This window comes from Taudactylus pleione, unplaced genomic scaffold, assembly GCF_031769625.1.
Source record: "Taudactylus pleione unplaced genomic scaffold, aTauple2 ptg000105l, whole genome shotgun sequence".
Classification (NCBI taxonomy): Eukaryota; Metazoa; Chordata; class Amphibia; order Anura; family Myobatrachidae; genus Taudactylus; species Taudactylus pleione.
This window is the reverse complement of record NW_028284507.1, coordinates 9,725,513-9,751,845: the sequence shown is the minus strand read 5'-3', so window position 1 is coordinate 9,751,845 and position 26,333 is coordinate 9,725,513.

The window sequence follows — 26,333 nt, the reverse complement described above, 5'->3', positions numbered from 1 at the left end:
GGGTTACACCACCCTTTAACAGACAGACGCATGCTTGGCGCTGCTGCTTTGAGGATGCACGTACAGTGCACACAATTCACAAACACAGAAGAAAATTTTTTATTTTTGTCAGAGTGCACTTTGGGGGTTACACCACCCTTTAACAGACAATGCACGCTTGGCACTGCTGCTTTGAGGATGCACGCACAGTGCACACAATTCACAACACAGAAAAGAAGAATTTTTTATTTTTGTTGGAGTGCACTTTGGGGGTACACCACCTTTTAACGGACAGATGCACGCTTGGCGCTGCTGCTTTGAGGATGCACGTACAGTGCACACAATTCACAACACAGGAAAGAAGAATTTTTTATTTTTGTTGGAGTGCACTTTGGGGGTTACACCACCCTTTAAGAGATGAGCCAGCCGGCCCTTTACTTATGGGACACAGGCGCACGCTTGGCGCTGCTCCTTTGTTGATGCACGTGCAGCCACAGTGCACACAATTCACAAACACAGAAAATTATTTTTTATTTTGTTTGGAGTGCACTTTGGGGGTTACAGCACCCTTTAACAGACAAGCCAGCCGGCCCTTGATTTATGACACAGGCGCACGCTTGGCGCTACTTTGTCGATGCACGTGCGGCTACTGCGCACACAATTCACAAACACAGAAAAAAATAATTTTTTTTGGAGTGCACTTAGGAGGAGCACCCCTGATGCACAGATCAGCCCCTGGACAACACTACAGCACCCCTCTAGGACTACAGCCTTTATGGGACACTGCACAACACAGTCTAGCCAGCCCCTATAGACTTTGGAGTGGACACAGCCCCTATGGACAACTGACTGCACAACACAGCCCAGCCAGTCCCTATGACAGCAGCACAACACAGCCCAGCCAGCCCCTATGGACAACAGCAGCACAACACAGTCCAGTCAGCCCCTATGGACAACAGCAACACAGCTCAGCCAGCCCTAGCTCCCACCCTCCCTCTTCACTGTCCACAGCCGGAGTGAGAAATGGTGCCGATGTGGGGACCTTTTATAGAATTCAAAACCTGCAAGATCCGGCAGGTGGGATGATGATGTTTTGCCTCGATTTCAGATCCGAGTCAGGCGGGAAAAGTCGAGCCTGACTTGAATACTACTCGGATCGGGGGGGGTTCGAATTTCAGAAATCCGAACCCACTCATCCCTAATATATATATATAGGGTGAGCGGGTTCGGTTTTACTCGGTTTTACTCGGATCTTTTTATTGGCTATCGCCGAACACGTGTTTTGGATAGCGAATAAAATCGAGCCGAAATTGCGGTAAAGTGGCGATAAGAACCGAGTAAAACCGAGTAAAACCGAACCCGCTCACCATATACAGTCAGGTCCATAAATATTGGGACATTGACAGAATTTTAATATTTTGGCCTCTATGCACCACCACAATGGCTTTGAAATGAAACAAACAAGATGTGATTTAACTGCAGACTTTCAGATTTAATTTGAGGGTAATTACATCCAAATCACATGAACAGTGTGGGAATTACAACGGTTTCTATATGTGCCTCCCACTTTTTAAGGGGCCAAAAGTAATGGGACAAACTAAACAATCCTAAATCTAACTTTCACTTTTTAATACTTTGTTGCAAATCCTTTGCCGGCAATTACAGCCTGAAGTCTGGAACGCATAGACATCACCAGACGCTGGGTTTCATCCCTGGTGATGCTCTGCCAGGCATCTACTGCAACTGTCTTCAGTTCCTGCTTGTTCTTGGGGTATTTTCCCTTCAGTTTTGTCTTCATCAAGTGAAATGCATGCTCAATCGGATTCAGGTCAGAGGATTGACTTGGCCATTGCATAACATTCCACTTTTTAGCCTTAAAAAACTCTTTGGTTGGTTTTGTAGTATGCTTCAGGTCATTGTCCATCTGCACTGTGAAGCGCCGTCCAATGAGTTCTGAAGCATTTGACTGAATATGAGCATATAATATTGCCCGAAACACTTCAGAATTCATTCTGCTGCTTTTGTCAGCAGTCACAACATCTATAAATAGAAGGGAACCAGTTCCTTTGGCAGCCATACATGCCCACGCCATGACACTACCACCACCATGCTTCACTGATGAGGTGGTATGTTTTGGATCATGAGCAGTTCCTTTCCTTCTCTTCTCTTCCCATCACTCTGGTACAAGTTGATCTTTGTCTCATCTGTCCATAGGATGTTGTTCCAGAACTGTAATGGCTTTTTTAGATGTTGTTTGGCAAACTCTAATCTGGTCTTCCTGTTTTTGTGGCTCACCAATGGTTTGCATCTTGTGGTGAACCCTCTATATTCACTCTTGTGAAGTCTTCTCTTGATTGTTGACTTTGACACATATACATCTACCTCCTAGAGAGTGTTCTTGATTTGGCCAACTGTTGTGAAGGGGTTTTTCTTCACCAGGGAAATAATTCTTTTGTCACCCACCACAGTTGTTTTCCGTGGTCTTCCGGGTCTTTTGGTGTTGCTGAGCGCTCCGGTGCGTTCTTTCTTTTTAAGAATGTTCCAAACAGTTGATTTGGCCACACCTAATGTTTTTGCTATCTCTCTTATGGGTTTGTTTTGATTTTTCAGCCTAATGATGGCTTGCTTCACTGATAGTGACAGCTCTTTGGATCTCATATTGAGAGTCGACAGCAACTGATTCCAAATGCAAATGTCACACCTAGAATCAACTCCAGACCTTTTACCTGCTTAATTGATAATGAAATAACGAGGGAATAGCCCACACCTGTCCATGAAATAGCTTTTGAGTTGATAGTCCCATTACTTTTGGCCCCTTAAAAAGTGGGAGGCACATATTGAAACTGTTGTAATTCCTACACCGTTTACCCGATTTGGATGTAATTACCCTCAAATTAAATCTGAAAGTCTGCAGTTAAAGCACATCTTGTTTGTTTCATTTCAAAACCATTGTGGTGGTGAATAGAGGCCAAAATCTGAAAATTCTGTCAATGTCTCAATATTTATGGACCTGACTGTGTGTATATATATATATATATATATATATATATATATATATATATATATATATATGTGTGTTAGAACATTTACAGTAAATAAGATATGCACTGCTAAATTGATTGAATATCACTAGGGGGTCTATTCATCATCACTTAATTTTCACAAAAGCAGGTGAAAAAGCACATTTTCACCTGCAATTGTGACAATTAAGTATTCGGGCCATTCATTAAGAAGGTAAAGCAGGAAATATCACAGATATTTCCTACTTACCTTCTGTTTGCGGAATGGCCCACTGTCATCAAGCTCCGAAAATATTATATTTTCGGAACTTGACTGCGGGAGCATTCGCCATCTTCAGAATACCCCCGCTTGTGGATCGCAACCCGCTCTTCCCTATGGGAAGAAGGTCCGGGTTGCGAGAAGGGATCCTTTCAGATCCCTCCGCCTCCTTCCGCCAGACGTCGGGGCTCTTGTGTGCATGCGTGACCTGTAGGTTGCGCATGTGCACTGCCATCACTGCTCCGAAAGGAGCAGTGAAGCCGCTCACGGGGGCAGCTGATTTCACATCAACTGCCACCGCGCCGAAGCAATGCTAAATTGCTCCGGTGGCGGCGGCGAGTTAGAATGTTAATTATCGGGGTCCGTTCAGACCCCAATAATTAACATCATGAATAGGCCCCTATATCACTATATATCAATATATTTAAATATTTCAGAAATATATATTATATTGAAATTATATATTATATACAAAAAGGGCAATTTAATTTTACTGTATATAATCTGTGCCTGCAAATAATTGAAAGGTCTGCTTTTTGCAGAGAACACAAGGAAGTAGAAGCAGACAAAACACTATCCTGAATTTCCAGTTTACAACAACATTCTAAGTACAGTAACTGGCCTAAAGACTAAATGTCTTCAAGGTAAAAACCTAAGCATTTTGTTATAAGATGCTTACAAGTTCTGGATATATAACACATTATTTCTGCAATGCTTTCTTCTCATAATAATGTATCACATACAAGACGAGCAGAGCAGTAACTAGACTTTTTGGTGCCCTGTGCCAGAAAGAGCATTGGCGCCCCCCTCATTTTTCAAAGGGACATAATGCACCCAAAAAAGGGCCATGGCCTCATGGGGAAGGGCCAGGAAAGAGATAGGAGAGGCCAGGAGATGCTGGGGATGAAATAAGAGGAAGCTGCAAGTGAGAATGATAATAAACAGAAATTTGACAGGCCCAAACAGCGCCCCCTGACCTGTGGTGCCCTGTGCGATGGCACCGACAAGTGGCAAACGCAGGATTTCTAGAGGGCGGTTTCCAGATGCTCGATTTTAGAGTGAGTGTAGCCAGTCCATGAAGAGGGCATAATTAGCAGTTAACCAGCTTTAATATGCGTCATACAAAGTGTATTGTGTGTCATAATTCTAGCAGATACAGGACCAGCGATCACAGTAAGCCATTAGATGCGGCAGTAGGTCCATCCTGCCTGAGCTGAATGTTTTTATTTTAGATGTGGGCACCATTCCAAGAACATGCAGCACTAGTAAAATTCTATTATATTACTATTTCTATTGTGGTAATGGTGTGGGCTGGGGAGGGGGGTTTCCAGGCAGACGGAAACCCCCCCTGCGTTTGCCTATGCCGGCCGCACTACCCTAGCTACGGCCCTGAATATGAGTATAGAGATGTACGCGCCAAAATACAGTACTGTGAGGGAAACTTAAGCTTTTCGCTGGAAAACTTTTAGACTTGCAGGGCAATCTTCATCTTAAATAATGTCTAATCATTGATTTTATTCTTCTATAAAGCAGAAGACACTGTAGATGGACAAGTGTTGCTTATCTTTCTCAGAGGAAGTTGTTGGATGTCAAAAATAAGTTTTCATTCCTTCAAGGTTCTTACTCCCTATTTTGGATGTGTGAGGAATTTCAATGAAGTTGAAGTTCTTTTACATGCAAATCCGACCTTTGTATTCTGGCCAATAAGAAATCTTTTCTGAGTTGTGGAAATCTCTGCCTCATTATAAGTCATTGGTCCGAATTCAATCTGAGGCGAAAAGTCCGAGGTCGGACTTTTCGCCGTCATCGCAGGTTTTCCAGGGGATAAAGTATCGGGCGCGTGCCTGCGTATCCCCATATTCATTTAGGAATTGGTGAAAACTGGACCCGGTGGAAAGGTAAGTATCGAAAAGTCCTGTCACTTTTGGGGAAATCAGGCTGTCACCCCCCAAAAGATGGTCTGACATGGGGGGATCACTATGGGTACCCCCGAATTGGCCTGCTAAAGGTATTAGATGTTTTTAAACGGTCCCGACAGGTGCTGTAATGCGTCTTTAAAGAAGTGGTGAAGAATAGCATTTAGCTTAATTTTTTGGAAAAACTAGTCCCATCAAATTTGGGGCACATGAAAATGGGTGCAAGTATATTTTTAAGTCCCTAAAGTGATTTTTTTAAATCCTTTAAAAACCCACCTGCCGCAACCACCCACATTCTAAAAAACATCTGCCGCATACTTGGGAACCCCTCCGGAGTCGATTTCGCTAGTTTGGAAGTTTGTCCCCTAATTTTGTTAAATCACCCCCAAAATGAAAGTACCTTTTTGGGGTGTCCTGAGAAAATTTTTTAACACACAGAATATTTTTAGAGGACATTCCAGGGGATGCAGGCTACTTTTTTTTAAGTCTGCACCCCAAAACCCCAATTCTGCACTTTTTTCCCCACCTATTCAGTGGTGAAAACTTATCCCTGTTTTTTTAACAAAGACTTTTTGCACCTGCGAAAAGTCTTTGAAATTGAATATGGGGATAAGTGAAAATGGCGAAAATGACGTAATTTTCGCAGGCTAATTGAATTCGGCCCGGAAGGATAAAAGATACACAGTGGAATTAGGATGAGATTTACAGCGCTGAACAACCAGAACTTTGTGTTACTGTAAGGCTTACAATATTTTCCCAGTTGCCTTCATTGAATTGTAGCCAATAGTTCCAAAACATAAATGTGGCAATTATTAACAGGGCAATATTGAAATGTAGGACTTTATTTTCAGTAAAAAATATTTTTGTTACCTACTTTGGTACCCAGCAGATGGAGGACTTTATATTTGCAATTGCCACAGCCAAAGGTGCCTGGATAGAAATAATCTTTGTACTTATACTACTTATACTATACAATGGGACATATAGAATTGGGCGCGAGGTTTATTGAGGTAAATTTAGAAATACCGCGGGTATGTGCGCTCCCGATACCCGTGGTATTCAATTCCAAAATTACAGGTCGCTGGGTTTTCAGTTCTGAAAACTCTGCGCCGCGTAATTTTACTTAAAAAAAAATACATCACTTACCTTGCCGGGGGTCTCCAGTGGTCTCCGAGGCTCCCGGTGGCCTCCCCTCTCTCTTCTTACTGGAGAGGGGGCTGCCGGGAGTCCCAGGGGCTCCTGGGAGGCTCCAGGGGCTGGTGGGAGGGGCAAGGGCTGCTGGGAGATGTAGTTCTCCCAGCGCCTATTCCGGGGGGCCACACAAACACTACGGGGGCACACTGACAGTGGGACACACACACACACTCATACACATTTACATAAACCAGACACACTGACATACTCTCCACTGCTGCAGAAGAGCCCGCTCCCAACGCTGGATGAAGAAGACAGCGCTGCAGGTGGTAAGCAAATAAGGGCTAATTAAGCTAATTGGATACTTCCAATTGCTTAATTGGTCTTCAGGGGTGGTGCTGTGGGGGTGTCAAAGCAAGTTCCGGTGATTTTACCTAAAATCGATTTTAAGAAAAATCACGATTACTCAGGAGGTGCGGGAAAAAAAAACCTCCCGGCAAGTGTTTAAAAAACCACGCACTTAATAGAACAGCAAAAAACCCGCACCTGCAGGAAAAACCTCGCAGGTGTGGGATTTTTGCTATTCTCATTAACGCGCTCCCTGCGCTGTGAACCCAGGCTTAGTCATTTAACTCGCCACTATTGTGGGGGTACGAAGGGATTTGCCCTAAAAATATTTCCCTTTACTAAGGTTTTTTTTGCCAACAGGTTTTACCTTCGTCTCCTATTGCACTCCTCCCCCCCCCCCCCCTTCCTTCCTTCTCTCATCCCAACCTTTTATGTTTCATGTGGTTTGTGTGAGCATGGAGACAATATGATTGGATTAATTATTAATCACATGTCGGATTATATCTGTTACAGATGTGGTCTGGACCCCTTCAGAGATTTGGTTCGTGGGTCACTCATTCATTCATTGGGCGGCCCACTCGCCATCAGCCATGGAGGCTATTACATTACTTAGTGGTCGGTGGGTTAGGTGGATAGGAGTCAGAGGCTTAAAATGGGAAGGTATGGGCCGTCTAGTTGATGAAAGTGGGGTCCCCCAGGGTGCCTAGTGATTCATGCTGGGGGCAATATCTTAGGCAATTGGACAGGTATAAAGCTGATCATTAGCATCAAGGCGGATGTGGATAGATGGCATTCGCTTTTTTTGGTTCAATGCAAATTGTTTGGTCGGATATAGTTCAGCGTCAGGTCTGGAGATGCCCTCATAATCATAAGGGGCCAGTAGTTGACCGAATTCGACGGAAAGTTAATGATTCTGTTGGAAAACATGTCATTATCTTAGGGGGTCATGTAGCAAGGCATCCAGGCATTTGTTATGATGACCATTTAGGCTTCTGCAGAGAAGGGGTTCATCTTAGTGAAGAAGGGATGAGAGTGTTCCTTAAAGAGATTATTTTCGGTCTTGCAGGTGGAATTGTAGAGTCTATTGGTGGCGGGCTGCGTTCTTTGATCGCGGCTTTGGTGGGAAAGCATTGCTTCTCAGCGGCCAGTAGTGGACGCAAGTGCTAGCTGTAAGGGCACCTTCCCTTTCGCAGGGTGAGCTGTCTCTGCCCAATGGGGGGACCTGGGCTTCTCCATTATGGTTGGGCCCCAGTAGTGCTAAGCTAATAGAGAGGTTATCAGGCTATAGACAACTTAATTTTCTTGGTCTAACCTTTGTCTTTACTTTTCTTTCTTATCTTGTCTCCTGATCTGTCACTTCATTCTGCACTAGTCCCCCTTTTTTTATTCAAACTTTTTTCTCTCTCCCTTGTCTTTGTTGTTTTATTGCTCCCCCCCCCCCATTTTACCCATTACTGCTGAACTGCCCCGCCATCCGAATAAGCGGTCTGCCTGCTTGGGTTCTGCTGCCGGAGTGGGGCCAGACGAGAGCCACGTGGCTGGCGGTCACGTGGCCTGCCGCGACGCGGCACAGGTCACTGCTAGTGACGGCAGCAACGGGGTTAGAGGCTGCTTCAGCAGCCTCGTCTCCTGGCAGTGTTTTGCAACATTGACGGGCCCCGTCGCACGGCATATTGATGAGAGACGCGGCGGGATCAGCAGTTCTTCCGCTTCTCCCCGCTGCTGGTGCGGGGATGGTTTCTGGGGCCCTGGTCGCTGCTGACTCAGGCCGGGGTCAGCGGCGTTCTGGGCGGGGCTACTGCGCATTGCTGTCCCGGTTCCCAGGGCAGTGAGGCGGAGTAGGAATGCCTTGCAGGTCCCTGTGGGGCAACCTGCAGGTCAGGATGATGCAGGGGCTCAGATCCAGCGTGCTGCTGCTTTTCAAAGGGACATGAGGTCTAATCACAGCCGGATGGCTTACACTGCCCCGCTGTATAGTGAGGTGGTGGTTGCTGGGCGGGCAGCTTTTGGTGGGGGGCACTTGGCACTGAGCCATACCTACACCCCACCGTTAGCGCAGCGTGTGAGGTGGGCGCGCTTACATAATTCTCATGTTATTCCTTGTCGGCTTTCGCTGAGTGATACTGCACCTGTAGTGCAGCAGGTTCCGTTAGCTCCCTCCCACCCCGTAATCCAAGGTGCCGCGCATACGATGGCCCCTTCTATGCTGTCGAATCCCTTACCTGCGTCAGCCACAGATCTGTTAGCGGCCGCTATTGCATTGGTGGCTTTGGCTGGTGCTCTGGCGCCTTTCTTGGCGGTGCAGTCCACGCCGGCTTTCCCTGCTCCGGCGCAGTCGTCTGCACATTTGCAAGCAATTTTGGCCCCCCTGACGTGGCAGTTTCTGCGTGCTTGAGGTTTGCAGGGGGTCCAAGCCCAAGCGCTGTGCCATTAGCTTCTCCTTCTTCATCTGTGAATGTGGCAATGGATTTGGTGCCTGTTATTTATTTCTCTTTCCTCCTCTGCAGGCGTTGCAGCGGCTATGTCTTCAACTGGGCAGTTTGCTGACACGGTGACGCAGATGGGTGGTGGTCCACCTGGGACTTCAAGTAAGTTGGCAGTGGGGGTGGTGGCCGCAGCACAGACGACCAGTTTCTCCTCTTCCTCGTCCTCTGTTGGTGATTCCTCTTCATCTGAATTGGCTCCTAAATGGGCCAAGCAACTGAGACGTAAGTCTCGGCGCAGGTCTTGTCAATCCAGCTCCGACACGCCTAGCGAGTCGGAGGCCGATACGCAGCCTAAAGGGGGAGTGGTATATTGCGTGGCTTGCACAGGCATGTACATGATCGTATTACTAGAGGCAAGTACGTGGATGTATTTACGCTCGCATCTAAGTCCAAGAAGGAGTTTAGAGCCGCCAAGAGAAAAGGGGGCATTGGGGAGGACGCTTTTTTTGGTATTATTCTAATTGGCTGGCAGGGATGTACACGTTTTTTGTTTGCTAATTAGACACTAGGCCAGCAGAACACCCGAACCCAATTTTTGTCGCAAATTGGAAAGACTGCATAATTTTTTACATCTGTCCGCAGAGATACAGTGGGACCTGCGTGTTTGGTCTGTTTTTCTGACGGATTTGAACGGAGTTACCATTCGGCCTTTGCCATCACGCACTAATTGGGACTTGCAGCTTTTTACGGATGCTGCCGGTTCAGACGGTTTTGGGGCTTACCTAGATGGGTCATGGTGCGTGACCCCTTGGCCGGTGTCTAGGGTTGGGGAAGGTTTGACCAGGAATTTGCTTCTGCTCAAGCTTTTCCCAATCATAGTGGCTGCGGAGATTTGGGGGGAGCGCCTGCGCAACTCTAGCATAGCATTCTGGTGCAACAACCTGGGGGTGGTCCAGGCTATTAACAGTCAGCGAATATCCTCCCTGCCAGTTTTACGTCTGCTTGCTAGATTGGTGTTGCGTTGCTTACTGTGTAACTTTATCTTTTGGGCTAAACATGTCCCTGGAGTCGATAATGTGGTTGCAGATGCCCTTTCTAGGTTTAATTGGATCAAATCTCGAGAGTTGGTGCCGCAGGCAATGCTTCTGGGAGATAATTGTCCTAATTATGTCTGGCAGGTCATCAGGCTGGATTGGAGGAACTAGCAAGGCGTTATGTTGCTAATGGGACTTTGCATTCATATGAAGCTGCTTGGCAGGAGTGGGACGAATATTGCCTTTCTCCTGGGAATACAGGTAGGAGTCAGCATCAGTTGATGCACTCTTTTATCTGGTCCTATTTTGTGGCGCGTCGCTCCTTGTCGTCAGTGCGTAAATGGTTAGCGGGGGTGGCCTTTTTATCTAGCCTTCTTGGATGGCCCAACCCTACCTGTAGTTTTTTAGTCGCTAATGTGCTTAAGGGTTTTGCTCGGACTAGGCCGGTGGGAGAGGATCGTAGTAAGCCGATCGATGTTACTTTGTTGCCACATCTATTGACGGCAGTCGAAGGTGTCTGCTTCTCTCAGTTTGAGGTTAATTTGTTCATGTTAACATTTGCAATGGCTTTTCACGGGGCTTTGCAGGAGTGTCAGGACAACCGGATTTGCCCGGTGTTTTTGGCACATGCATATTTGCGATAGCGCCCCAAGTGTGGGGAAGCGTGGCTGGTGCATCAGGATGGGGTTCCAGTTACTAAATACCAATTTGGTCAGGTTTGCAGAGGTGTATTACAGCTCTCGGTCTCCCTTTGCATGAATATGGCACTCATTTGTTCCAAATTGCGGCTGTCATGTCCGCTGCCGCTTCCGGATTTTCACCGGCAGAGATTTAGGCTCTGGTTAGGTGGAAATCCAGGGCATTCCGTCGTTATGTAAGTCCGAGCAAGGTGCTTGCTAGCGCTTTTTCGGCATGCTAACCAGAGTTTAGACTACTCGCTTTCAGGGGTCTGGAGGAATTTTTATTTTTTCCTACGGAGGCAACAAATAGTTTCCCCATATAAGTAGAAAATATACTAGTAGGTGTTTGTTTCTTACCTCCAGCCTGGTTAGCATGCTTGTGTTTGTCACTAACATCGTTATTGTTGTTGTATATTGTCATGAATGCGGTTTGCAGGTGTTCATGGTATGGTTTGAGAGTTGTGGGTTTTTCAACAACTTTCTAAATAAACTATATTATCTTTCTTACAGGATTGTACGATGACAGGCCAGTCTGGATTATTGGCCATTCATTCATTTATTGGGCTGCTAAGTCGGCCGCTGCTCATGATTTAAGCTCTTTTGCTTCGGCCCATAGTGTTAGGTGGTTAGGTTTTGAGGAATGCTGTGGCATGAATTGAAAGGGCGCCTCATGTATGCAGTGCGAATGTTTGGACGGCCTAAGGTGTTGATTGTACACTTGGGTGGAAATGATCTGGGAAAGCGTACGTCTTTGGATCTTAGGTGGGCTATTGTGCATGATTTTGAGCTGATGCATCGAGAGTGGCCGTTTTGTAAGTTGGTTTGGTCTGTGATGATTCCTCGCCGTAATTGGCGATCCAGCAAACCAGGTATAGTGATGGAAGAGGTGCGGCGGAAGGTGTGGCTCATTTTCTGTTGGCAGTGGTTGGCAGAGTTGTGGTTCATAGTGCAATCAGGTTTAAATCTGTACATTTGTTTAGGTCTGATGGAGTACATCTGTCGGAAGCCGGTTTGCTTCTGTTTGTAGAGGTTATGGTGGAGTTGGTTTAGTTTGTTTTGTGGCGGGCTGCGGCTTGAGTTGCCTCGCTTTGGTGGAAAGAACGGTAGTGTGCTTTTATTCATTGTACAAGTTAGATGGGGGCGCTCTCCTTGTTCAAATATAGGCCAAATGGGAAATGACACAGCCCGTCCAGGCGTGCTTTTTCTGGAGAGTTGAACACCAACGAGTGATGTGTTTGGTCTGCATGTGTTTTTGTCGGAGTGTCCGTTCCTTGTTGTCCACCACCATACTAACTTTAAGCTCACAATCAATTTCAATTGGCAAGATCTAATTATCTAATTCCATAGCCCCTAATTCAATATTTAATTAATAATTGATAATCTGATGTCAAATAAATTTGACCTTTAATTTTAATCCAGCTCCTGTTGTCCGTGTGTTTATTTTTAGAAAAGTTTTTAGTTGTGTTAAGTCTGTATGGTATAGTGCACATATCAACCATTAGGGAGTTTAACAAATATGCCAATGTAATTTTGTACTCATGCTAAATGTCATAATATTTTTCACTACAACACAGTGTAGGCTGAATGTATAAAGTTAAGCAGTGTATGAACTCCGATCGCCTCCCTGGCTGTACTTCTAGTTAACACTGAGAGAATTAAAAGTCCAAAACATACAGATGGAGTTTTATTTGTTGCAGTGAACAATTGAAAAGTGGCTAAGGATTAAAATATACATTGTTATCTGGTAACATATTTTGAAGTAGTTAATCTGTAAAAACTTTACTTCAAATTCCTTCTTTATCGGAATGAACAAAAACTATAGTGTTACTTTTATTGTTTATTTATATAGCACCACTAATTAGGTGGCGCTGTACAGAGAATCTTTGTCATCCACATCTGTCCCTGCCCTGTTGAAGATTACAGTCCAGATAAGCTAACACGGTGGTTCCCAAACTGTGCGCCCTGGCACCCTGGGGTGCCACGGGACACTTGCAGGGGTGCCTCAGGTTGGTGGTCCAGCACCAAATCAAATTATTTGTGGTCAATGTAATGTAAATATGTGCACAAACAGAAGCACAAACCTGTCCACCACCACATAACTGAACCTAAGGATGACCGGTAGCACAATTTACTTCACTTTACTACTTCATTACATTGTTTTCTGAATTTCTCAATAACAAACTTTTGACTTAGGGGTACAGTGAAAACATTGCTGATACTCTAGGGCGCCGTGATCCAAAAAAGTTTGGGAATCATTGCCCTAACACACAATGTTAGGGCAATGATACTTGCCAACTCTCCCTGATTGCTATGTTAGGGCCATACTTGCCAACTCTCCCTGATTGCTACTATTTCAGGGAGTCTCCCTGACAATCTCCCTGACTCCCTGAAGAGTCTAGCAATCTCCCTGATTACACCTTACCCCTATTATGTAGCTGTTATATAAAAACCCCCAGAGATATATGCATTCAAATGGGATCATTAGTATACTTCCCTGGATTGTTTATAAGGCACAATGATCCCTATGGCTACATGCATTTTCGAAAAGTATCAGTGTGTTTTCATCACCAACTAGATCTTACTAACTGTTTTGGGGCTTATTTACATTTGGGTGTAAATAAATTGTATTGCACATTTCTCTGATGTAGCCGTATACGCCCACTTTACTGCCGTGCTCATAGGTGTTGCTTGCACAATCTCCATGAAATGCTTATTCAAAAGTAGGCTAGTATGACTAGGGCATGTCTTTAGTGTTACATGCAGGTCCTGACTGGCACAACAAATGATACCCAGCTGACGCCAACTTGGCCTTGCTCAGTGCTCCCCTCCTCCGGCTGTGCGGTTTACTTGACTGGGTGCAGAGAAAGTCAGTCCTGACCTTATAATGTCTCATCGTCCACATGAATGTCATGAAAAGGAGCTTAGAAGAGGAGCTGCCCATCTGTCCAGGGAACTTGGGAAATGGAAATGAAGAATAAAAATTAAAAGAAAAGCAGAAGAAGAAAACAGAAATTGAGAGATCATGTAAGTAAGAAAAGGGGCATGCTTGACAAAGAATGGTGCGCATGGTGCATGTTTGAGAAACAATGGTGACTATAGTGGCATGTGTATGATAATCAGGTAAGCACAGGAGCATGTGTGCTGAGCAGGGGAGCAAGTGTGAGAAAAGCTGGTGAGTAGGGTGCCACATGTGTAATAATCAGGTGAGTACAGGGGCATATGTGAGAACGTGCTAGACAGGGGAACAAGTGTAAAAAAGCTGGTGAGAAAGAGAGCATGTGTGTGAAAAGCTGCTGTAGGTTATGTGTGCGAATACAGTGCACAGGAACATAATTGAGAAATGCTGTTGGAAAGGGGAGCATGTGTGAGGAAACCTGGTGGGCACAGAGCAATGTGTGAGTAAAGTTGCTGTGAGAAAAGGGGGAGAACAGTAGGGCATATGTGAGAAAAGTTGATGTACAGGAGGGGTATGTGTGTGAAAAGCTGGTGGACACGGGCATATGTGAGACACTTGGTGAGCTGGGGGCATGATTGAACAGCAGCTGTGCAGGGAGGGCAAGTGTGAGAAAACCGTGTGGGCATGTGGGGACGTGTGAGACAAGCTGGTGACCTGGGGGATTGTGTGATAAAAGCTGCTGTGCAGATGTGGCATGCATAAATAGGGGGCATGCACATAGTTATTAGGTGAGTGAGCAGAACACAGAGCATGTAGACGTGAAAGTATGAAACAAATGTAAAAATTGTAAAATCTAAAGTTGATATATATTTATTAATTTGAGCCTTTTTTCCATTTTTGGAAGATCCCCTCTATAATGGCCCAAAGGTGGGGCGTAACTATAACTTTGTGGCCACCATTGCAAAATTTTGAAGGGGCCACACAACTCATGTCTCCACCAGAGTGGCTATGGCTAGTGCCGCACAAGAGGCATGGTTAATGTTGCCTATCATTTTAATGCATTAACATACAGGGACGGTTCTAAACCAAGTATAGCGAAAAGGGAAAATTCCATTGGTGCCCCCCTCCTTCATCCCGCGCCACCCCCAACCTAACCAAAAAATAATACCCAATAATCAGCAGGGCGGCAGAACCCAAGGAAAAGGTGCCATTGTAGGCAGTAGGGAGGAGATGACTGTATAAGTGAGGGAAGGAAAAGCACATAAGGGAAGAGGGCCCTGCTCATGTGAGTTTACAGTACCTATGTAGGTCAGGTCAGCCCTCACAAAGTACCTCACACATTAAAGGCAGCAATCTCTAACTCAGTGGTAATGTCAGCCACTGAAGCCAGCTTAAAAACAGTAAATAAATACTGGAGATTTAGATAAAATCATGTTCGGTATAAAATAATTAATAACAAATAAAAAGTGGGCATCTTCCCGGGATCGGTATGAAATATCGCCGGACTCATGTCCGGCGGTTCAAATCCCAACGCCGGAAGACCGGCACCAGTGAAGATCCCGACAGCAGCTAAGGTAAGTACTAACAAACCTAACCCCCCCAGCCCTTCCTTAGGGGTCCCTAACCCTAACCCCCCCCCCCTTCCACGCAGCTTAAACCTAAGTCTCCCGGGGAGGTGCCTAACCCTAACCTCCCCCCCGGGGGTGCCTAACCCTAACCACCCCTTACCCTAGCCTAACCCTCCCGGAGGGGGTGCCTAACCCTAAGTTCCCCCGGGAGCCCCTAACCTAACCCTCCCCCCCACGACTGTCCACGCCCCTGGCGCCCGGCTTACCTTTGATCGGTATGCTGGGCGTCGGGCTCCCGGCATAGGTAAAATGACAGGTGTCAGGATTTCGACGTCTATCATTAGACGCTTGCACAATGCCCCCAGTAGTAGTGCCCCTTATGCAATGCCCCCTGTAGCTGTGCCCATTATGCAGTTCCCCCTTTAGTAGTGCCCTTTTATGCAATGCCCCCTGTAGTTGTGCCCAATATGCAATGCCCCCTGTATTATAGCCCTTTATGCAATGCCTCCTGTATTAAAGCCCATTGTGCATTGCCTCCTGTATTAAAGCCCCTTACGCTGTGCCCCCAGTAGTGCTCCTTACACAATACCCCCTGGAGCTCCTCTTATGCAGTGCCCCCGGTAGTGCCTCCAGACAGTAGTGCCCTTATACTGTACCCCCAGTAGTGCTCTTATGCAGTAACCCTTATACAATACCCCCAGGAGATCCCCTTATGCAGTGCCCCCAGTAGTGCCCCTTATACAGTACCCCCAGTAGTGCTCTTATGCAATGCCCCCAGTAGGGCCTCTTATACAATACCACCAGGAGCTCCCCTTATGCAGTACCCCCATACAGTACCCCCAGTAGTGCCCTTATGCAGTGGCCCCAAAACGCCCAAAGTAATTCCCCTTATGTTGTGCCCCCTCCCCTGTGCAATACTACTTACCTCTCTTCATGATGTCCAAGCTGGCTTGCACTAAGGGTGTCCGGGCGCGCACCTCCTTCTTCTCCCTCTGGCGTGCCGCATGCATGATGACGTCACAGAGGCCCGCGTCCAGAGCCACACACAGGCACAGAGAGATGCTCTGTGCCTGTGTGTGGCTCTGGACGCCGGCCAGTGACCCCCAGTGGCGGCGTGCAGGGCTAGCCCGTTTGGGGTCGGCAGGGGTGCGATGGTGCCAGGAAAGGGGGTGAGCAGGCAGCGGACGTGTGTGTGGATGGGGTGTGGCCCGTGGGTGTGTGCTGCTCTTTTTGGTGTCACCCCCTTGAAGGGTGACACCCGGTGCGGGCCACACCTCCCTTGTGACACCACTGGTATCTGCTTTACAACATGCACATGGAGGACGGGGGCTAACTAACTTGCTTCCTAGGCAGCATCCCCATGGAGAAGTGGGGGCAGGGAAGGAGTCTCCGGCGGCATGAGGATTACTCCAATCACATGCAGGGCTCTGGGCAGTTGGAGAGCCGGGGACAGCCCTCATGCATGCAGCTGTCTCCAGCAGGTCCAAACTGTGGCTCCTCTAGTCCAGGGAGCAATAAACAGGCAGCACGAAGCATGCCTCTAGGCTCTACCAAATGGCGCTGGCGGTCATGTCAGTGTCTCTGCAGTGAATGATAGAGGAGTTGGTGCCAGCTAATCAGTATTGTGGCGTCTGTCTCCACAGTGCGCCGCTGTTAATAGGGTAACAGTGGATGAACGTGAACAGTACAGGTGTGGGTGCAGTGCAGTGGGTTGGTTTGTTGCTGAGCCGATGGGCCCCATAGCAAATGCACCCCCTGCTCCTCCTATAGTTACACCAGTGGCCCAAGGCAGTATTGGAATACAGCAAAAAATTTAGAAACTCAGTAATACAGCCGGCTAGAGGAAGACTGATCAGAGATGGATTGCAATTAGAGGTAGGATCATTTCATTTAATAATTAAAATTAAAATGTTATACTATTGTCTTTTGGGATTTTGTTTTGTCAGATTTGGATATGGAACCATGGAGTGAGTGTGTCACAGCGTGCCGGGTTCTCGATCCCTCTTACCAGGTCAGGTGCGCCTAGTGTGATGTCACCTAATTTGAAGTCCCACCCTATATAAGGATAGCTCTGAGTACTATTCAGTGCAAGAGCATAGGCTCACAAACCTTACTCCAGTGTTCCAAGCTGTGATTGTGCTTGTTCTTGACCTTGGCTTTGCTTGTGACCTGATTCCGTCTCCTCCCTGGTCAGTGGCGTCTTAAGAAAGAAGGGGCCCGTTTGCACTCCCTGTGCGGAGCCCCCTCCTCTCTCCCCGGTGGCCGGCAGCTGACTGGCGCGGCTAGCCAGCCACCAGAGCCTTAGTAGACTCTGGGCACTAGAGTATGCCCGGAGTCTACTGCGCATGCACCACGGCCATTTTCCGGTGTTCTGAGCAGCGCAGACACCCGATGTGTGACAACGGACAGGTAAGTCTAAAGTAATATGGGTGCAGTGTGTGCGGTGCGGGGCCCCCCTGGACCCGGGGGGCCGTGTGCCCCGCACACACTGCACCCATTATAGATACGCCACTGTCCCTGGTATTGCGCTTGGTATATCAGTTTTGACCTTTGGCTATCCGTGATCTGCATCCATATGCTCCCTGGTATCGTCTAATCGGTTTGGTTCTGACCTGGCTTGTCGTCTACCATCGTACTCCACCACCAGCACCTGTATTGGGGAACCAAGTCTGAGGGCTGCAACCTGCATGTCAGATGTAGCTAAGTCCAAACCTCCTTACGGGAGTCCCTGGTGAATAGCGCCGGCACGTTAGACTCCACGCCTCAGTACTTGGTTTCGCCAATACAGGTTACCATCCACTATCTATCCATGCGTTGTGATGGAGTGGTTGTGGGAGAGGAGTATTACAGTGGTTGAGGTCAGGGAATGATAGTGAGTGAGGGTTATCCCAATGGGTGAGGTATGGTGTTAGGATGTGGTGGAGAGTGAGGAGTATTTACTGTAAGTGGGCTTGGGAGTGGTTGTGAGCGAGGGTTATTTCTTTGGGTCAGGTATGAGGTTGTGGAGTAATTGTGAGTGAGGAGTATTTTAATGTTAGAAGAGTAGTAGTGGGTAACAGGTACTGTATACTGCATTGATTGGTGGGTGAGGGGTAGTTCAGTGGGTGGCTGGTGTGTTTGGTGAGGGGTAAGTGTGATGGGTGAGCTAATGTAGTATAGGCAGCAATACTTACAGCTGAGCCTGCACTGATAGTTTTTGTGTGTCTCTGCTGTTCGCTCCTCCATGCATGCTAATGTAACAGTGAATATTCACATATGGGGCCAGATGTACTAAGCTCTGAAAAGTGATAAACTGGAGAGTGATAAACCACCAGCCAATCAGCTCCCAACTGTCATTTTTCAAACACAGCCTGTAACGTGACAGTTGGGAGCTGAGTGGCTGGTCATTTATCACTCTGCACTTTATCACTTTTCAGAGCTTAGTACATCTCTCCCCATAGACAGAACTGTAGTTAAGGTGCTGTAATGGAATGGACTTACCTCATTCGGTCTGGCGTCCTTTGGAGTTCCGGCATCAGGATTAAGATAGGCGTCGGTATTTTGATGCCTATCTTAAGTCCATTGCCGGGATTCAGATGTCGGTATTGAGACCGGCGACATTGCACACGCTGGTCTCATAACTACATCTCGCTGTAATATGTGCCACCACCAAGAGTGACTACCATTGCCGCCATCAAAATGGAAAGGGAGTGGAGGCACTGGTGTTCTCTATAGCCCAGGCCACTAAAATGTCTAGTATCAGCTCTGGTTACAGGAAAGGAGATGAATTAGATGTGGAGTGCCTCATGGGGGCAAGGAAGGGGGGAGTAGTAACTGGCGTAAGACTGTGGTGTTCTGCAGCTGGTAGGAAACTGAGAGAAACTGCTGGCGACAGCCTGACAACCAGCGACGGCCTGTGAGAGGGAGTTCCTCAGTGCCAGTATTACATTTTCCATTTTTCTTTTTCTCTTAAAATGTTTTAGAAAATTAACACATGTCCTTGATATGCTACATTTTAAAACTTTTTTTTTTTATTCATTTCTAAATTAGCATCCTTGTTTCCTGAATGGTAAATATAGCTAAACAGGCAAAATGTCTCCTGATTAGGAAGTACTGTAGTAAACCATCAGCCTCTGGGGAAAAAATAAATAAATACTGTTAGCGGCAGCACAGGCGGAATAACACAAGTGCCGTAATTACATCACTAACTCTAATTAAGTGAGTACTGAGTTCCTGGTGTGATGGTGATTCAATTAGAGCAACTGTTTTAAGAGGACATAAGGTGGGGGATTCACAAAGACGGCATCTGCGATTTCAATGACACTTCAGAGACGGCTTTCAAATAAGTTTTCTTTAAATAAAACAAATGTGTCTGTCTCTATACATCCAGTCAGACAGATCTCTCTAGCCCTCTGAGTGTCCTATGTTGTACACAGTGGTGTAAGTTCATCCCAGACGCCCGGAGGGAAGTTATAATTTGGAGCCCCGTCACAGCTGCTGACACTGTAAAGTAGCAATTTGCATGCAGACAGGCTATAGATAGACGGAGGCAGCAGCTGATGGTCCGACATGGAGCTCTCCACTAGTGTATGGTGGCTTCTCATGTGCCTGGAAGGGGTGCCATGTATTGGGCGGCCGTGATGGTACACTCCGGGTACATAGTTGCAGGCCAAAGTGGGGTGAATATGTTGTGGACATTGGAGGAGGTGCCCCTCCAGAGCTGGAGCCCGGTGGCAGGCGCCTCCATTGTCTCCCATAGTTCTGCCCCTGATTGTACAGTTCAATGTCACCGGACCCCCTTCACAGAAATAAAGAGAGGAACTACAAAAGGCATTCCAGTCATTTTTATAAAAATTGTATCCTACAGTATATTGCATAATACAGACACCTGCTGTATTTACAATGAATAATTATCCATTTAAAATTACAGTATATAGAAAAAATAATAATTTCTATGTATTTATTGAACACACTGATCCGACATTCAAACAGGGAGATTTTGCAAAAGAAAATAAAGAGCTGCTGAAAAGTAATTGGCAGAAATGTGCCACATCTATAAAAACTGTTCTATAAATCGTCCTGTTTTCTTGGCTATGACGCTGTACATAGTGCCGGAATTGTTAAAGAATTCTTTTATGAAGAACTTTCAGTGTACCTAGGATAATCTACTCTATTAATGGAGTAATTTGAGCAAGATGTTCCAATGAATGAGATGAGAATCAGGTGTGATTTGAGTGCCCATCATTATTAAAAGAGCATCAAAAACTTTAGATGTCACCATCCTAGTTTCCGCTTCCCGACAGAGGTTTGCTGAAGTGTATAATGTCCTATTCAAAGACAACTTCTAAGGACTTTAGAAGTTGAGCTGTTGATGCACATAAGGCTGAAAAGAGAAAAAGCTATTTGCACCTGTAATCTAAGTGTATGTGACACTATGTAAGGACAACATTTGACAAGACTATAGTGCGTGAAAGTGCACCAAGTCAGACATCACAGGTATAGCCACCTGGATGATGCAGAAGGTGACTGGAAGCAAGTTCAGTGGAGCAATGCATCAACAGAAGGATGTCTTCCTAGAAATTAATGTTATGGGCCAAATGTAATAGCCTGAGATTTGCGGGAGCCAGAACAATTCTGGCGAGATACTCAGTAGATTTAAAGCAGCAATTAGTTTAATGGTAAAACCAACCTGGTTTTGCCTTTAGATGAATTGCCACTTTTAAATCTAATAACTATTTCTCTGGATTCGTTCCAGCACCCATTAATCGTAGACTATCGCCCTATGCCTGGATGTTCTCTGGTTAAAGGAATTAGACTGATCATATTTATGGAAATACCAAGGAAATCCACATTGTACAAGCTATTATACTGTACATGATCATTGTTTTGGATTTTCATCCAAGAACTGAGGCACAGAAAGTGGATATATGGCATGGCAATGACTGTAAACACTACAATGGGAAAAATATATGTAACATATTCAAATAGCCAAGTCAATGTCTTTATGCAGGACTGACCCACTCTTAGACACCTATTTGTAAATTTTTTTGTACATTATGGAACCACCACCAGCCTGCATGGTACCTTGTTGACAACTGGGTTCTATGGCCTCATGGGGTCTGCACCACACCTGAACCCTGCCATTAGCCTGAAACAACTAGAACCATGATTCATTGAACCACGGCAAATGTTGCCAAACCTCCAGGGTCCAATTAGCGACGTCATGAGCCCAGGTGAGGCGCTGTGGCCGGAGTCTGTAGTGTTAACTAGGGCACTCTGGTGGGTCTTATACTGCAATATCCCATGGAGACTAATGAATATTGCTCTGCCCTTCTGGTATCACCTGCAATCACGGCCGTAACTAGGGTGGTCAACATGTGCCATGGCACAGGGCACTGTTCAGGCCTGTCAATTTTTTGTTTATAATCATTCTCACTTGTATCTTCCTTTTATTTTATCCTCGGCATCCCTGGCCCCTCCATCTGGCCTCCTGCTTAAGCACCTTCAGTCACATCCTGTTTTATTTAACACACACAACTATCTGCCCCACAATTTCTAGTGGCAGCCCTGGACACAGCCAATTCCCAACCCAGGTGTTACCAGTATACCTCAAGTACCCTTGCCGGTGAGTTCAGCTGCTGGCACAGCGTACATACAGGTGTCTCCCTGCGGCGGATATTTGCTGCATATACTGTACACTACACTGCACTCTTTCTACACCTTCAGAGATCTACACTGCTGGCTCCAGGCTTGCGCACAGCTATTCTGATGGATAAATGATAAATCCTGCTGCAGGTGCAGCTTCACCAGCGCTCTCCTACATCTAGTGCTGGTGAGTTATACTGCATAATTACTGTGTATCATCACTGCAGCCATTGGAGTCACAATGTCATTAGCAGTGACACCTGGATAACAGTGGTTCAAAGGGATCGGTACCCTTTCATCATCGTACGGGGCAAAACAGATTTTTCATGGCCCTTACTCATGACACCATGCCCCTTTTTCAGGTGTGCATCTTATGTCTCTATTAGAAAAATAGAGGGGGTACCAATGCTCTTTCTGGTCCAGGGCACCAAAGAGTCTAGTTACAGTTCTGCCTGCAATTAACATGGATGTGATTGGAGCCAGTGTCGCTTTTCAGTTACCATGGACAATTCGATCTACATGCTGCTGGTCACGGTGGGTGGTAAAGCCTTCCACAATGTATTCCTGTTACACACGTGACAACGTAGATCGAGGAATGTTGAATGTCCCATCCTTCGGGCACCCACTATCATGTCCTGTTCGAACTCCGATTATTCACGTCGACTTGCCATGAGTAGCCTAGCCGGTGTTCAAACTGACTCACGAGATGTCAGATTACAACTGATGCAGGTCTGGGCATTTCCATTATGTCACAATACGGTGACGCCACCTACCATTACCTTACATACTGCTATCCCATGACCTTTGCTACTTCAGTGTAAAGTCCTTATTATATGTGTTTTTTTTTTTTAAATATATTTTATTGAAGGGTTGGTGCAGGATGGCAATTAAATCATTGGTACATATATAGCAATAGTACAATGAAAACAATTCCAGAAAACACAAAGCAAACATGTTACATGTGCATAGGATTATAGTTATAATCAGGGGTGGTTCCCGCTGGGCTGGTCCCCAAAGTGGCCACACAGAAGGGGGGCTGGCTGAGGACACAGAAGGGGGGCTGACTGGCTGGGGACACAGAAGGGAGGCTGACTGGCTGGGGACACAGAAGGGGGCTGACTGGCTGGGGACACAGAAGGGGAGCTGTCTGGCTGGAGACACAGAAGGGGAGCTGGCTGGCTGGAGACACAGAAGGGGAGCTGGCTGGCTGGAGACACAGAAGGGGAACTGGCTGGAGACACAGAAGGGGAGCTGGCTGGGTGGAGACACAGAAGGGGAGCTCCCTGGCTGGAGACACAGAAGGGGAGCTGGCTTGCTGGGGACACACAAGGGGGTCTGGCTGTAACTGGAGAGATACTGCATGGCTGAAATTGCAGAAACATGGGGGGGCCCTGTCTATTTTGTCAGCCTCGTGTCCCAGAATTTCTGACGGCAGCCCTGGGGCATGGCAGAGAGATTTATTTGGAATCAGACAGTGCACACTGGCTGTTACCTGGACTGGTTTGGTGCACACTTGCCTACTCTCCAAGAAGGTGCGGGAGGCTCACGTTTTTTTTGGGTGTTCCTCGCACCCACGGAAGAGTAGGTGAATATCCCGCATCCCGTCCACCCACTTCCTAGTGAAGTGGGCAGGATGGGGAGATTATACAGGGAATTTAGCCCCAACCCTATCTCGTGGACACGTGAATCGCAGCAATTTGCTGCGAATGGAGCAGGCCCAATGACATGGAGAGCCCAAAGCCTCTCCATTCCCACACTCCCAGATGCTCCCGACATCAGTCTCCCCATCCTTCAATAGGAAGTGGGAGGACCACCCACTCTTCTTGGACAGACGAGTACTTCCAAAAAATGAGTCAGTTTCCTGAAGGTTCCGGGAGAGTAGGTATGCTTCTAGTGAGTACCATTTTACACCTCAATGATGCACTTCAGCAGAGAAGCCCATACTGTTTCTAGTCTCACTTTCACATACGCCAACCACAGCGCAGCAGCATCTTCCCAAAGTTGTCACTGGGAAGATTGCGTTGCGGAGGAGGGACCCACTTGCCCCAGCAAGGTAAGTATACTTTAGGTGCATGCTCTGCTACCCCTTACCTGTCCTAATTCTAATAAGCCCCTGTCTCACCTTCTCCTGTTCATATTGCACAGTTCTCTAGTTCCCTTACTTGTAGTAAATGTGGGTAATCTTAGATAGGGGTTCATTCCTCCCCATTGCTGCAATGAAGTGCTACTAATATACAGTCCTTCCATCTCCCCATCACTGTGTGGTCAGTTCCATATTGTTACCAGGCTTTACCATTCTGAGGGTTCTATTTACTAAGCTGTGTTAGGAGATAAAGTGAACGGAGGTAAGGTACCAGCCAATCAGCTCCTAACTGACATTTTTCAAACACAGCTTGTGACATGGCAGTTAGGAGCTGATTGGCTGGTACCTTATCACCGTTTACTTTATCTCCTAACACAGCTTAGTAAATAGACCCCTAAGAGGGAACTGACAACCCTTCAATCTGTGCTGTGCAGCATCATTCAGCAGGCCGATAGCAAGATGGTGTGTATAAGCCAGTGGGCTGCGGTAAGAGACCATAGAATAGAGACTGTACGCGCGTATTGATGTCACTGCACATGCTAGAATATTGATAATGCTGAACTGCTTATTTTCTAGGTCACAAAAGCGGCCTTTACCTTCAAGCCAAATCCAATGCATTGCATGCTCCTCGTCCAGCAGCAGATTATACAATGATACTCCGCAAAGCTGATGTAATTGGAAATATATCCCATGGATTTATAGCCTCTCAGAAATTAACAACTTTACGAAGATATAATTAATTGTGATGTCAATGCTTTTTAATGCATGTCAGCCACTCGTGCAGGAATCTGAGGGTCTACAAGCAGCCTGGACATGACATCTGAATGTCATCTGAGACCACTCCATACACAGTCTATGCATCAATCAATTCATACTTGTGCAGTGTATGTGAAACTAGTCTAACAATTCCTTGTATTATGATCCATGTAAAATGTACTCGCAAATTGCATACATCAGACATAGGCAACCTGTCTCTTTCCAGCAGTTGATGGAACTACAAATCATAGCATGCCCTGCCAGGCTTTCTCCAGCAGTCCATACTGGGCCTCACATACTCTCTACAGCTGGTTAGGCAGAAGTTACCTACTCCTCATATATACATGATGCCCCATCAATGTTAAATGGACATTCTGATGGTGATGCAGAGCTGAAAGTCACCTCTTTGGGGAGCTGTGCATGCTCCAGAACTGAGCACACACAGTACAGGCAATGCAGAGTCATGCACCCTTTAATTGCATCTATACTTACGAATGAAGAGGTGTGACTGGATTGTAATGGAGCTTTCTCATATAGACTAAAATGAATGAGGGGGTGTTGATGCAACTGCGAGTTACACAGAGTTGGATGTACTTGTAATTACACCTGTTTTGAGATGTATCTTTCATACTTAGTATATGCAAACGATTACAAGCACTGTAGCTAACCAGGGTGCACATAGGGGAGTAGTGTCAGGGCCGGATTAAGGTCTGTGGGGGCCCCTGAGCAACAAACTTGTGGGGGCCCCAATCAATAAAATTCTACACAGTATATATGTATATATACTGTAGATATATGTACACACACACACACATATATATATATATACTGTATATAAATAATGTGTGTGTAGTAGACGAAGGCAGGATAAGCGTGAGAATCACTAAGATATACTGCGTTTTTTGCTGTATGGATGTTGATGACAGTCTTGTTGCTGGACAGATTAAAGCCTGTCTGGTCAGCTGGTTGGGTGAGCCAATGATATTGCTTGAGGGAGTGGTCTGATGAGCAGTATATAGTGGCTCGTTTGCATGTCAGACAGCCTCTTGTTTTCGGGATCTTTGAGTTGTTTCCCCCTTTTCTGTATATTACCTCTACCTTGTTATTCCTATTTCATGCCTTTCATTTCCCCACCAATTATATACCTTACCTCTGTGCCATCCTTTCAATTATACACACTGTACAGGCCGTTCTGCCCCCCCATCTGCCTCCTTTCCATGCGTTAACTTCTTACACACCACCCCTCTGCGCCCGGGCTTATTTCTCCCACCTGCATCGCTCAACCCCCCCCCCTCCTCCTCCACTTGATTGGGCTCCCCCATGGCTGCAGGCCCCGGTTTAATCCCCGGCAGCACAATGCGGCATCACGCGCCTGCGGGAGCTTCCGCGGCTCCCGCTGGCGCTCCTTTGCCTCCATCCAGCACCCCCCCCTTCACCTTCGGCTCCGGCGGGGGGTGCACTCCCGCCGGTGCTCAGTTCCCGGCGGATCAACCGTTCACCCGCGCCGGCGGGTGTTTCCTCGGCGCCCGCTGGCGCCACTTCACCCTGCTCCCAAGCCCCCCTTCATCCCCACTCTCGGCGGGGCGACGTCTCCTGTGCCCCGCCGGTTG